Source organism: Pseudopipra pipra, chromosome 12 (assembly GCF_036250125.1).
Source record: "Pseudopipra pipra isolate bDixPip1 chromosome 12, bDixPip1.hap1, whole genome shotgun sequence".
NCBI classification, from domain to species: Eukaryota; Metazoa; Chordata; class Aves; order Passeriformes; family Pipridae; genus Pseudopipra; species Pseudopipra pipra.
The window spans coordinates 1,323,361-1,335,891 of record NC_087560.1 but is presented as its reverse complement, the minus strand read 5'-3'; the positions used below and the strand labels follow the sequence as shown (position 1 = coordinate 1,335,891).

The 12,531-nt window shown below is 41.2% G+C and overlaps 1 long non-coding RNA gene across 1 annotated transcript; it reads left to right on the top strand.

Moving 5' to 3' along the window:
- The first annotated feature begins 8,609 nt into the window (after positions 1 to 8,609).
- On the top strand, positions 8,610 to 11,235 carry LOC135420657 (uncharacterized). The gene is made up of 2 exons (XR_010433656.1): positions 8,610 to 8,765; positions 11,015 to 11,235. It is a non-coding gene; the product is annotated as an uncharacterized LOC135420657 (long non-coding RNA).
- The last annotated feature ends 1,296 nt before the right edge of the window (positions 11,236 to 12,531 follow it).

Sequence of the window (12,531 nt, the reverse complement as noted above, 5' to 3'; positions counted from 1 at the left end):
GCCAGGAAATGGGTTGGGGTGATTCAGATGGGGCTGGACCAAGACAGAAATCCCACTGATTTCAGCAGGAAAAGATTGTACAAGAGCAGGTGAGGGGGAAGAACACGCCCATAATGCTGCAGAGATCTCCCTTCGGTCTGAAATAGCTGTGCAGACGTGCTCAGGAGGCAGAGGCAATCTTATTTTAGGATAAGCATACTTTACCTCTTTCAAGTTTAAAGACAAAGGGAAATGTAGCTTGTAAAACATTCCTTCAGCACCATTTTTTAGTAGAAGACTAACTAGAATGTCGGATTTGAAATGCGTTGCTATCAGAGAGATTTTTGTAAATTTATCTGCTCAGGTGGCTGTGCCAGGAGAGCTGCCTTGGGGGGATTTTGTGCATTTATAGAAGGATACTAACAATTTTAAATCTCCAAAGGCTCAGTTAACTTGCACTCTTAAAGGTATTAATTTTACATTCCTGGTTTTTCAGTCTGGTTAAGTGTTTATCTGTGCATCCAAAACAGTAATCATCTTCACACACAGTGGTACTTCATATGCCTGTCCAGTTACCAAAACAGAGATGGAAAGGTTTGTGAGTGGGTTTGGCTTTAGTTTGGTTGGTTTGGGTTTTTTCATGAAGAAATAAATAAATTTTACTTTTGTGTACAGTCATAGTACAGAAGATATTTTTTTAATTGACAAAATGGATTGTCAATGTAAATATCACATTTAAAAAAAAATATTAAAAGCTTCACTCCTCAATAGGAAGGAAGCATGGCTTTTTAAGAAGCAAAGACTGAATTTTACTGTTAAAAAACATGCCATTGCGCTTCTGTTTAGCAAGTGGTACAGTTCCACACCCTCCCTGCCATTGCTTTAGAGATGTGAAAATCAGAGCTATCACTGTGTTTGTAATGAGATTACCATGTGTACGTTGTGCTGCTTTGGCAGCCTGAGTGCTGCAAGTGAGCTTTCCTTCAGCCCAACCAGATTTGTGTAAACCAAACTGGAACAACTGATTTTAACCACAAGGAAAAATAAGTATGCCCCAACTTGAGCTAAATTACACAGCACCTCAAGCCCTATAGCTTTGGGAAGTGTATTATCCTGCAGGCTCCCATCTGCTCCAACAGCTTTAATTCAAGGCTCCTTTTCTTTTGCCTCTGTGATTAGTGTTATTTATTTCTGCTGGTACGTTCCCAAAGTGCTAAAAACTACCTGTAAAGGTACAACTACACCTCTCAAAGAACCTGCAGTCAGCTAACAAAAAGTTGGAGGAAAGCAGGGTAACACAGGAGATAAAAGAATGCAGCTATTTGAGAACTATTTACTCTAAGAACAATTTGTTTGGTGAGCTTAGTCCTTCCCTTCTCCTCTCAGGGTTCACCTGATGAGCTTAAGGTTCCTTTTTGGAGATGTATTTTCAACTTCAGAGTCACTGACAAGTTTTTATTTCAAGTTGGGAGCAAATTCTGAGCAATTCAAGTTTCCTGCTTTGTGTGCTGTCCTTGGAGCATCGTAGCCACATGTTGGTACAAAGATTACCTGCACACACAGAGATGTCTGCAAAGTTGATTCCTGAGGTGGGAGTTGCAGCTCCAAACAAGTCCCAGGACGTGATGGTGGTTTTCAAATTGGAAGTGTCCAAATGGCTGCAACAGGGAATGCCCTGGGATGCAATTCCAGTATTTCTCAGCTGTGGACCTTCATGTGAGCTTTCCCACAATGGAGCTCTGGGTTAGGGGCTGGAGCCACAGAACTCATTTGCTTGGTGTATTTAAAATTCAAGTGGAAGATGCAATTCATCTTTTTTTAAGAAAAGCAAATTTTGCTGTTCACTCTTCATGGTCTCAGTTCCTCGTGCCAAGAGAGCAACATCACCTGTTGTGGAGAAAGTGTTTACGTGGCTGTAACTCAAATCTGTCACCACAACCCCTTCCAGTGAACCACCCATTTCTATTATCACTCTCCTGAAAATGTGCCTGACAGGTCCTGCACGATTGGTTTTGGCTGAGCTTTAATTTATACCACTGCTGGTGTTCAAACATAACTTCTGCAAAGTTCTAGTGGTTTGAGATGCAGTTGCTGCCCTTAGGCTTGGAAAGCTGATGTTGTGCCTTTGAATGTGGCATTGAATGACAACAGGTATGAGTGATTCAGTGTTCAGTGTGTTTGTGTGCATAGACTGTGTAGGTTTTTTTTTAAGGACCCACTCAAAGCAGTGTAAATTTATTTTTTTTCCCAGAGTTTATTCTGCCCATGTTACTTTTGTAGTAGTTCTGAAGAACTCAGTTCTGAGCTTGCAAGAGTTCAAGAAGTTGCACAGTGTAAGCAAGTTGTCCTATAGCTCTGCAAACATCTGCATATTTTTCCCTGTGTGAGTGCATACACTATTTTTCAGATAATCATCACTGAAGTAGGTGCCTGAGCTCCAAGCCATTCAATTGCAAATAATTTCAACCATGCTTCTTAAGTAGCAGCTCCAGTAACCTTACACGGTGTCTTTTTCAGGAAGAAAGTAACTTCTACTCACCATTTTTATTCAAGTTGGCTTTCTTGAAAGAAGCTGTTTGTGGCCATATCATTGGCATTAGTCCCCACGTCCCTGACCCAGAGCCTTTTTTAAAGCTAATCTTCAGAGAAACCCATGCTACATTTAACTTTGGTGTCTCTCCTGTGGGTCTCAAATTTAACCAGACACGGCCGATCTGAATATTTCCTGCATGTTAAACAGACCATTGTAAGCCTTTTCCTCCAGGCTAGATTGTTATAAATGCTGTTTATGATCCTGCTATGACAACTGTGAAGGACATGGCAAAGAATTTATCACAGGATTATTCATCCACCATCAGAATACCTAATAAGATTCTAAATGACCCAAGATGATAATAAGATCTAGCTTGTAGCAATAAGGTATTAATAAACTGTTTTTTTTTTTTCAATAAGGAATTGTCCTGGCATCATTACCCTGACATATTTGTTTTCCTTATATTTTGCTGGCAACGTAGCTCTGGTGCTTTATACAGCAAATTTATAAAACCCCATGATGTATGAAAAATACACCACATATGAAGTGGAACCCACAGGTTAAAGTCAAGAGCACTCTGTTTGCCTGTGCCATAAAAGGACTGCATTCTAAAGTCATAGATCCTAATTTTTCCACGCTCTTTCTCTTTGTATTTAAAAATTATATGTAGAAGAACACATACCCTATATACAAGACCATAATTAAAATGAAGGGATTTTGTCGAAATCATAAACCCAGAAAGTGCAGGTTGGGTGATTAATGAGTGGCACTGGAACCCTGAAGTCATCCTGAGCTGGAATTACACCTGCAATCCCTGTTTGCAGTGTTTCAGACTTTAAAACTATTAGCTTCCTGAGTGAGAAAAAACAAAACAGCTTATATAAGGGCATAAAAAGCTGGAGTTTTCTGTAAAAGTAACAGATGAAAAACACATGAATGTGCAACTGGTCTGGTCAGACAAGGAGTTGGGGACCTTCCTGAGGAGCTGATGGCAGCAGAACCTGTTGCTGTGCCCAGCTGACCCTCTGCTCCCTGTGAGGGCTGGGCTAGGAACCTGCAGCTCCAGTGGCCACCCCCCAGCCCCCCAGGAGAGATCATCTCTCCATGGAGCTTCTGAGAGGGGACAGAGCCCAGGTACGGGAAGGAGCAGACATGCAGAACTACTGCTGGTGCTTTAAGCCTGCTGAGCTGGTACTAACCAGTGACAGGACTCCTGCAAAACACAGGGCTGCTGTAGCTGGTGTAAATGTAAGTTTGCACTGCATGAGCTCAGTCTCTTACAAACTGGTGCCCCTCTTGCATTTATAGTAAGGAAAAGCACGAAACAGGTGGATTGTTTCGCTCAGAGCTGTGACCTGAGGCAGTGACAGAATTCATAATTCCTGGTCTCACCCAGCTCCTCTGACCATCATCCATGTTGTGATTAAGGCAGTTCCCTTTGCAAAGCTGGAGATGGTTGTATAGCTCATGATCATTTCAACTTTTGTCAGAAGTTTGTTCAAGATGGAGAGAAATGAGACTTGGTGCAGAGGGCCGTGAATTCCAAGGCAGAGAAGGGATTTGGATTATTTCAGCGTTTTGCTCTCAGTCACGTTCCTGGCTGGAGAACTGGCTGGTTGCATGTACATCCCAATGACCTGGTCACCCTGAAGGCTGGTTCACAGTAAAGTTTGCTGGCATGGGACACAGAAGACTCGTGTCCCTTTTCTTTCCTTCACAATGTCCTGTGAACATTGGACAATCACTCTGCTTTGCTTCTTCATCTGCAAGAAGGAAAATAATCGTATTTCCCACCTTAAGGGAAGGTTGTGGAGACATCTGCCAAATATCACAGTAGTGGAAGTGCTCAGAGATCACTGGAATGGAAGCCATGTGGAAGCCTAACAAGGCCTGGTTTCTGACCCTGTAGCTGGTGCTGTGCATATTTGACTTTTCTTTTTGGTGCAGCAAAAATAATAATTTGCACACCTATTTCCCATATGGGAAATTAAGATGTGTTTCTATGGGTTTTGAGGGTACAAAGGAAATATGTGCTGAAGTGTGCAAGTGTGAAATTAAAGGATAGATCAGAACAGGCAATTCTAATTGAAAAAGGAGTGGGATCAAGGATTTGATCCCATTTAATTGTCTTTTCCTCACCAAGCTCTGATATTTTTTAAGGCAGCTGTTCACTGAAACTTTCTGCTCTATGAAATTCCTTTATAAGGAATCAGCAGGTCATTAAAATAGTTGGGGAAATAAGTAGAAAAATACATTATGTGTTTTTATGTTTTATCTTCATCCTGTCTGATGGAATTTAACGTGGCTCCACCTGGGGTGGTGTTGATGGTGCTAAAACAAACCCAGTGGGAAGATTGTAGTCACAGTCATTGCTGGTGTTACCTCATGGCAGTCATTCCTGTGCCTCACCAGACCTACCAATACATTTAAAACCACACACCTTCAGGATTTTTCTGGGATCTGTACAAACTCTGTGTACATTCTCATGGGTGGAGATTGGCAGAATTTTATGGAGAGGGACTTGTGGCAGCTCTGGCGAGCCCCGGAAATAGGAAACATAAAACTCCCTTTGCTTTGACAGCTCCTGTGTGTCACCCCAACACAGGCTGCCCCTGCCAGCCTGATCAGTGCCTTGTGTTCCTGACTGCTTGGGCTGGTTCTCTGCAAGGAGTCCTCAAATGTTATTCTTAATTTTCTCTAATAATATGTGTCTTGATGTTGGCGATGCCAAGACGATAGAGAAAGTAGGATAAGGAAGAAGAGAAGGTATGTTGATATTTTTGCCTTTAAGTTCTCAAAATAAATTAAGGAGAAATATTTATCTTTATAGTATTTCAAATCCACAGTATTGCTTCATCTGTGTAAGTCTGCTCTCTCTGTAGTGTCCTATTTAGCTCCAGTAAGTCACGAGCATATTGAGGGCAAATAGTTGGCATAAATCTGACAGAAAGCTAATGAGCTCTCCTGTGATTATCAGTAAGGACTATGACTCATTAAATCTCATTTCCTGAGAAAGTCCACATAAGAAGAAGAAATTATCTGGAATAAAGGTCTAAAAACCTAATTCAATCAGATTTATAGGTGTTCTTGCTGTTGCTACAAAACAATCAGTGAAAACAGAGAAGCCTTTTATTGAGATCTGAAATGGTTAACGTTCAGAGAGAGGGGTGTTTCCCTTCCTTTTAAGATGCAGACACAATAGCTGCCCTTCTCCCAAACTGAACAGGTTCATGCACATTGGGAGGTTTTTCACTTTTCATTTTAGGTGTGATTACAACTGATAATAAATAGATGCTCATGTGCAATATGACTTCCATTCAAAACTATGCCTAAAAGTGAACCTGGCTTGTCCAGGTTTGGGTAGGCTGTGGTTGCCTCAGTACAGTGTTTTCTTCTTGGGCTGCATCTCTTTTTGTGGTACATTTGTCATACGTTCCTTAGAGAGGAAATCCCTCTTCCCTGTTGCAGTGAAGAAGAGAGATTTCCATGGATTTTAATGAGCTTTGGCTCCCCCTCTGACAGAGTAGCATTTCAAGAAGGTTTTGTTTTGACTGTTGTGTCTTTGTGTAGAGATGTGTGGACACAGTCTCGTGTTGCACACTAATAACACATGGATGGTGACATGGAGAGGGTTCCTGTGGTCTCCTGGTGCAGCAGGTAGAGAGCCCTCACTGCTGACAGGTGGGGAGGAACGTGGGGCAGCTGCTCACACTGGTACTTCAGTGTGCTCTGAACACTTGAGCAGCTGAGCTGACTGCCTCCAGAGCTGGGCTCTCCCTGCTGTGGGGAAGGAGCTCACAGTGGCTGCTGCAAGCTCTGGTTCTGAGCTGTTTAAACCCTGGATGTCCCCCGGGATTGGGCCAAGCTGGACCCTTGGAAGGTCTTTTGTTATTGTGTTCAGTAATTCCAGCTTCTCCCAGCATCTCCTCTGCACTCTCTTTGTGAGGAACTTCCTCCACTTTTCCTTCCTAACAAGGCAGTATTGTTGCCACTGAAGTTAATGAGGACCTATGTGGACATTGCAGCATGGGAAGAACAGAGTAAATGTATTTTTTAATTATTTTTTTTTTTTATTTTTCCCCTATTCTTGCTGCATGCAAATAGCATGGGATACAGGACTCCTCACACACAACTTGGCTGTTGCTCTTGGTTCTGTGCAAACATCTGAACTTATTGAGGATTTCAGCTTGAACAGTCTCTGCCATGAAATGTAATGCAGCAGTTTGAGTCTCTTATAATCTGTGATTTTTTTGTGGTTGGGCTCTTTGTAGGGTTTTGGGTTTGTTTAGATTGGGATGTGTTTTTTCCTTGTGGATTTTGTGTATATATCTGGGGGGGGATGTGGCACTACAATTTCTTTTTTGGGGGGAGGGGTTTTTTCTTTTTTTTTTTTTTTAATTAAGTATCCCTAAATCTGCTAGATCAGTAAGAAAGCATTAATTTGGAGAAAAGTTTTGTGGGATAGGGTCTTTGAAAAATGTAGAATTTCATTGAATACAAAAGCATATTAAATACTTCCGTATTCACCAAGACCTTGCAGACGTGATTTCAGTCAGGATAGGAATATTTCAAAGGATCAGCTTTTGAATGAAGATGATGTGGAATCAAGGAAGGGAGGGACTTCAAAACTGAACAGTTCTCAGAGTCAAGATCATTTGGGAAAGCAGCCCATTTCAGCTATATAAATTGCACTAGGACATATTGTGTGCCCTATGTGAGAAGGAATCAGAATTTCCCAAAACTGGAATAGCATGTATTAACTTGCTGTGATCCTGTGGTGTGATGACACAGGTGATCCTGCTGGAACTCAGAACAGGGAGATGAAAGTAATATGATTATTCAAACAACAAACAGAACTGTGTGGTTTGGTTTGATCTCACAAGCTTGGACCAGAAACGAGCCCAAGTTCAACATCTGGGCAGTGAGAGCACAGATGCCTTTCTGGACACCAGAGCCTGGACAAAGGGGCTCCTGTTTGTGCCCTACCTGCCAGGCTGTGCACACAAGGCAGGGAGAGCTGCTGGGGAGCTGGATCAGGCCCTTCCTCTGCCAGTTGTTCCACGGGCCTCAGGAAAAATGAGTTTTTGTTGCAGTTTTTGTTCACCTCCACCATCACTGCTGCTGCTTCCACCTGGCACATCACGTGTCACCTGTGGGGTGTGTTATTCAGGAATTAAACAAAAACCTCAGAAAAATATGCTGCTGTTTCTGACTTGAAAAGACATTTATTAATGTGGAGATGTAAGGTGGGAGTCAGAGAGGGGCCGCTGTTTATGTGCTGTGAGTCACACCTCTCTGCTTGGGAAGTAAAAGTTATTTAGAGGTTCTGTGTGTTTGTCAATGGAATGTGCTCCGGGAGTGTTTTATAATGACAAAAGAAATCCTGTCCTACGTGCAATATAAAGATGAGAAAAATTATGAATTCTTACTCTACTGGGAAGCACAGCCAAAGAAATGAAGGAGTTAGAGAAGTGTAAATGTTCTTTTGGTAATATAACCTGAAATGATGCTTCTCTACGTTAGTCAAAAAATGCCATTTTTAACTCTGTGGTGGGAAACACTTCAGAACACCATCAGCAAGTGTTTCCTTATCTGGCATATGTGAAAATCTGCAGGTTTATCTGATATTTTAAGTTAAAAATTACTAAAGAATGGAAAAGTTAGAAGACTGTCTTGGGGTTTTTGCTGGTTTGGTGGTGGGGCTGTTGGTTTTTAGATTGGAAATTGAAGCTTAATATCTGAAAGACTAAAATTATAAAGCAATACAAGGAAATAATGGTTAGTCATTCAGGAGGGCCTTCAGTGTTATCATGCTGCAGCCTGAAGGAGGCTCTTTAAAACTCTGGTGTCATCTTGGCTATCTTGACCATGGATTAAAGAACTCTTCCCTAAACTGACCATCGGTTTAATTTGGGAGAGCAAATGTGGTGACATTCATTGTATTAATTTGTCACATTGCCCCAGGTTCTGTGGCAAGAAGTTAAAACCAAAAAAGGAACAGCAATTGTTCTGGAACTGCTTCCCTCATCTGAAATCAGTTCCAAAGCCATTCTGACATCAGTGCTCTGTATCCTGTGAAGAGGAAGCTGCAGTTGTGGCACTGATCTCACAGGTGCAAAGCGGGAGCTGAGTGATCTTCACATGGTGTTAAAGTACATTCTGCAACTAAAGCAGCATTCTGGACTGGGAGCAGAGCTTTGCATGAGTGCATTACCAGGGGCATTCCAGCTGAGCTCCCTCTGGGCAGGAGCAGGTACACGTTGGGCTGAGTGAAGGATTCCACTCAGCTGTTCTCACTGTTTCAATTCAATTACTCTAAAAATTTGTTGGTGCCAAACAGGTAAAAATTCCTCATGTGTACAGCCTAAATGTAGCTTTATTGTGTTGAAAGGGAAATGTTGGCATTAATATAAGGCAATGAACTGACTTTTCAGGCTAGTTCATGGAAAATTCTCTCTGGGTTCATCTGAGCTGATGAGGTGTTTACAGAGGGAAAGAGAAGCTCTGGCTCTGTCTTGTAAGGGTGAGGAACATGGGGACAGAGTCAGAGCCAGCAGTCAGGCACAGGAGGAGACTAGAGAAGATGTCAGAAAGGGATCAGCCAGGGGAACTGTGGAAGTAGGTGGAAAAGTATAGAGATAAATAATTGAAGTTTAAATTTGGAGACTCCATGTAAGTGTAGTTCACTGGAAAACTGGGAAAGCCCTTCTTTTTTTCTGTGAGTGTGTCTTTGGGCAGAGATAGGACATTGGTGTAGGACATGCACCCTGGGAGCATGGCACAGAGTGCTGTTAAAAGGAGTAAACATAAATTCCATGGGTTTTCCTAAAAGCTTATCCATAATTTAGCCTCACCTCTTTTGGGCTGTGTAGGGGGTCTAGATTTCTCTGTTCTACTGATGCCTAGCAACAATATAAAGATGTTGCTGCTACTTGGGGGAAATGTGTAATATCAGATTAGAGAACAAAAGGCTCCTGTGATAACCCTCTGAAGGCTCTGTTTTGGAAGACCACTGATTTGGGAGAGATATTCATGTCTAGATAAATTGATCAGTTGTGTGACGTGGGTAACTCCATTTAATGCACACATCAAACTGAAACCAGGCCCCTTAAGGCTGATTCACTGCCTTGACATTCCTTCAGCACCAGGTGATGTGTTTGGATGTGCTTTTACCCTATTTCTGTGTAAAATGTAGAATTTCAAGAGAAGTCTGGGACAGGGTGGACTACAAGAGAACAACCCAAAGGTGCCAGAGGCACGGACCAGTGTCAGCCATGTGGAAGCATAATATTGGTGAAAGGCTGAAGAACATGTGATGAAGGGGAAGGGGCTTTGATATGTTAATAATATTCAAGCATGATCAAATTATACACTACCTACAATTTACATAGACTTAGATAAGCCTGGAATCCCTCAGATTACCCTCTCAAAAGCACACACTGTGTATTTGTTCCACCTGATCCTCACTGGTGGTTCAGACTCCTCAGAAGGGATAAATCAGGAGCAAACTAACCACACCAGGTGACTCAAATGCTGCCTCAAAACTATTCCTGAGCTAAATGTGGGACATCCTGCACATCCACCTATCTGCCTGTCAGCTCTTCCACCTCCACCTCTCACTGTGCAAGGGACTGGTTTTGTGGCAAAGTGCTAATAAAATTACCAAGGTCCAATTTTTCAAATCAAAAGCTGGATCTCTGCTTTGGGGCTCCATTTTCTTCCTAAGAGTCTAATGAGGAGGGACAGGCAATTATTATTATTTATTTCACTAATTAGCTGGATAATCATTCATTGTAAAACTCTTCTGTGCTAGAAATATGTTCCTTGTACACTTTGTTTAACAGTTTCCTTTTTATCAGACTGAACCACTGTATGACATCTATTATTAGTGGGGCAATGGGGGGCACTTGGAAAAAAAAGGGGGAAAGAAAAAAGGATAATTTTTGGTCTGCAAAGATAATGCAACAAGAAGCAACAGTCCATAAAAGCATCTCCTTTCAGTCTCTGAAGACATAATGCTTTATGATAACCATAAAACATTTTAGTGCAAAATAAATTGCTGTCCTATTCAAATCCTTAAATGTACTACAGTGGATGTCACTGAAGACATACAGCTATTTTTTCCAATCCTGAGATATATTTTATCATAATTTGTAGTGTAGGTGACAACCTTGCACACATGATTGCCTTTTTTTGCTTAGTTAGCTTGCCAAGGTCAGAGTCCTTTGGCCTTTTATGGATGTAGAACTATTAGGGAATAAACCGGATAACCAAGTAGCGGAAAACAAAACTTGTTTCCTCGACTAGTTAGTCAGATACCCTTTGAAGAGTTCCTGGTGTTCTGAGTATGTACTTACTGAGAATTACCTCTTTTTAAATGCTATAACAAATTCTTCTCACTCATAAAACACACAGGTGATTTTTCTCATTTTCTTTTCTTTCTGTCTTTCTTTTAAATTAATTTTCATTTAGTTATGCTTTTTTTCTTTTTTTCTTCTCTAGCTCATTAATGGCATGTTGGCTTCGAAGCTGCTGTGAGGAGAACCAGGAGTTGCCACTGAGCCAGGCAAGCCCCTCCATTTCCCCACAGCTGAATTCTTCAGATGTCATTTCACGTTGTGCTGCTGGTGAGGTTCTCGGAATGTGCATCCTCAAGGAGTCTCTGGAATTTCCTGTCCACTTTTTGCATCAAAGCAGCTGAGAAGAGGGTTTATTCTAAAGTATTTTTGTGTTACTTCTGCTGATGATTGTGCATAAGTAGGAAAATGCTAATAGTGGTGACCAATTTAGCAGCATCATTTAGGAGATACACCTCCACCCCATAAAAGTATCTGCCTTGGCTGATTTGTTTGATTTTGATATAAAATGTGATAGGCCATTGAATGGAATGAAAAAAAAATATTGATAAAGTCTATATGGAACCACAGAAATGTGTAAGACACGGTTGGTGACACTGATGTAAGATCTATACAAGTGTGAAGGAAAAGAAGAGTATAATGCATTTTATATGTTTGCCTTTAAAATGCACTGAAAGTTTTGAAACAGAAAATTGGTCACAATAAAATTTTACTATCTGTCTTGAGTCGCTGGGATGAAATTGTGCATCAAAGGAAACCACCGGGGTCTTTAATGTAACTGAAAATTCAGCTACGAGGGTTCATTTGTGTGTTGACTGCTGGTGATGCTGTATTTAAAAACCACGTTTTTTCCACTCTGGTGTGGAGGACCCTTTATTCCATGGCTGGTGAACAAAAGTTGTTAGCATTCAACATTTTGCTAACACCTTGAAGGGATGGGTGTAAAATTGCCTGGCAGTTTGCCCCAGATAACTCTTTTCCCACACAGAGGATCCAACGTGAAAAGTTCAGGAATCCACACAGACCTGATGGTTTGGAAGGAGGATATTTGGGGTTGTAGACCTGTGCATTTGTGTGAGCCAGTTCCTGTGAAACCCCTGGCAGGGCAAGAATTTCCATTCTTCCTTTAACTGCTGCTTCCAATGAGTCCTATTCACTTCAAAATGGCCTATAAAAGGTTTAAAATGATTTCTGTGTTCCCAGTATGGGAAAGGTGGGACATTTTAAACAGGAGGTGTCAGCCAGGAACTGGCTAACCCCTAAGAGAGGGTTGTGAGCAACCTTTTGGATTCTCAACCATATATTACAGCATCTATAACGTGTATATCCCTTATTAAACCATTTAGAAATGTGCAATTAATATAACATGACTTTCTTGATGTGTACATAATGTGATTGGCAACCCACACTGTGTTATCCTGGGAGATAGGGATATTGGAGTTTTATTCTCTCTTTTTAAACATTTTTCCAGTTGTTGTTCATTGCTTGTTGGCAGTTTATTTTAGATTTTACAAATAATAAAAGCAGCAGAAGTAGCTTTTGGATTCAACAGACACATATATTTTAATCTAAATGACAATATTTAGGAACAAAATTGCTTCATTTTAACTTCACTGCGTTTCTTAATCTGTGGAAACTATAATTTAAAAATAATGAATGCAA